Genomic DNA, 2,408 nt, shown 5'->3' with positions numbered 1-2,408 from the left:
AGAGAGAAAAAGGAGGAAGAAGAGAAAGGGAGGAAGTCAACAGGGACAGAGAGCTAAAAAGAGGGAGAAAAAAGGGGGAGGGATGGTTGGAGTTAGGATGGATGAATGGATGGATGGATGGATGAATGGATGGATGGATGGATGGATGGACGGGGCAAATTCAGGAAGGAATTTTACCAATTTTCTTTTTTTTAAGGGGCAAGGATAAAATTATTATTACTTTTTTTTTTTTTTTTCGGTACCAGGGATTGAACGCAGGATCCTGCACTTGCCAGGCAGGCTCTTATTCTACTGAGGTATCTCCCTAGCCCAAAACTATTTTATTTGTTTTTTGGTACTGGGAATCAAACTCAGGATCTTGCACTTGTCAGGCAGGCACTTAAGCCTCTGAGCTATCTCCTCCGTCCCTTTACTTTAAAATTTGATTACAACCAATTCTATAGTCTTTAAAGTTAGAGGCATTTTAAATTTGAATAATGGCTGCATACCAAAACCCACAAATTAATTTTGGCAAAAATGAGAACAGGAATTTTCCAACATTACAGATTAGAAGGCAGAAATAAATTAGAGAAACACAGATAAAACCCAGGCTTGCAATGATTGTGCCATGGATTTAAGCTTTAGTAGTGCATTAGTAAACTATTTACATGTTGATCTTCACTTTGAAATTTAACAGCTCTTTCTTGAAAAAAATCTCTTAGTACCTTGTGCAAATAAATCAGTCTTTCATGTGCCTTAGCATATTTAAAAGTTGTCCACTATATATACAAAACACCTACCACACTGGCAGGGCAAAATACATATTTTCATAACAAAACTATAATGTACCACTCACATATGAACAATATGCACATAATACATGGCACACAGTATTCACAAAATATAAAACAACACAAGCCGTATGTATCTCTAAGCTCATGTTTTGTACTCAAATGGTACAAATTTCTACTTCTGTGCCAATTTTCTTTTAAAGAGTCCAGGGACTTGGGGAAAATTATGTTTTATATACAAACTGAAATGTAAGTTTGAACTTTTAGGAGCATTTGTAAATGTACTGCCATCAGCTCCCTATTTTGGAAAGAATTTTCAACACTGATTTTTTTTTTTTTTTTTCCCAGAACAGGGGATTGAATTTAACAGTGAATTTTCAAGTCAAAATAAAATGACTAAGTCTAAACATTTGAAGTGTCACATGATTGGAAAAGCAAATTGTTTCTAGGTCTTATACATCAGGAAATATGTTTTTATAAAGGCTTTAAATAACAAAATCACAATCAAATTCAGCTATTTGTTTAAAATGACTTAGCCCTACATAAAAGGTCAGGCTAAGGATGTGGCTTTCCCACCCAAGTCTCTTGTTTACCTGAGGTTAAAGTTATCCTCATTAAATAAAGAAACATGATAAGGAAAAACCTAAGAAACATACCAATCTTGAGAATTATATCTTGTCCCGAACCAGGGGGTCAGTCAACAAAGGTCACCGGGGGAGGAGCGGGGAATTGAAGAGGGGACAAAGGGCAGGAGACACGAAGAATGGAGACAAGACAGTATTTTGATCAAGTCTCATTTATTTAGGGGAGGTGCTGGGTATATATAGGGAGTGTAGGAATGAGGAAGTCTCGGCTCTAGGGGTCAACAGGTATCTAGGCAATGGGGAAGGTGCAACCCCTGGGGCATAGCATGTGATTCACAGGGAATGCGCAAGGTGAGAAGGACCATAAACTTAACTCAGCTGGGGAATAAAAACTTAAGAAAATGGCTGACACTATTATAAAGTGGATACCAGTAAATGGCCTCCCACAATACCTAGGAAAGAGCTTTGTCTGTGATTATCAGTACAAAGAAAGGAAAAAGATCAGAAGTCTTTTGAGTTTGGAGGAAACATATATCCAAGATCTCAATGCACTTTAGTTTTTCCTGTGTCATAGTATCAAGAAAGTAGTAACTCTCCTTGATTGTATATCTATAGAAATATAGATATAAGACAAAAGCATAATGTCCCAAGGGAGCAAGGAGCAATAAACAAAGCCCGAGGAGAACTGTTGTCTCGCTTGCAAATTTTGGCAAGCCGGATTCAAGGCTGCAGATAACAGCTTCTCCTGCTAGCGCCCTATCTGGTCTTTGATCCCTTGCTTGGGATGTTAATGGCTAGCATTGTATAAACTTAAGAGTTAGGTAAATGCTCAAATCAATAAAGAGAGGAGTTTGTGTTCACCAAAGTAGTTATGCACATACCTTAGCCTGCTTTTAGCCATCAATAAATGTGAGATGCTCCTTTTTTTTTTTTTTTTTTTTTGAATGCCCTCAGGGCTTGTTTGGCTGGCTGGAGAGTTGTGGGGATCGAACTAGAGCCACCTGAGGCTGACAGCTTGGTGGAAGCAGCCACTTAAAGAACTGAGCTAGGGCCA

The sequence above is a fragment of the Octodon degus genome, unplaced genomic scaffold (genome assembly GCF_000260255.1).
Source record: "Octodon degus isolate 3935 unplaced genomic scaffold, OctDeg1.0 scaffold00067, whole genome shotgun sequence".
Lineage (NCBI taxonomy): Eukaryota > Metazoa > Chordata > Mammalia > Rodentia > Octodontidae > Octodon > Octodon degus.
Note: the sequence above shows the minus strand (reverse complement) of the source record.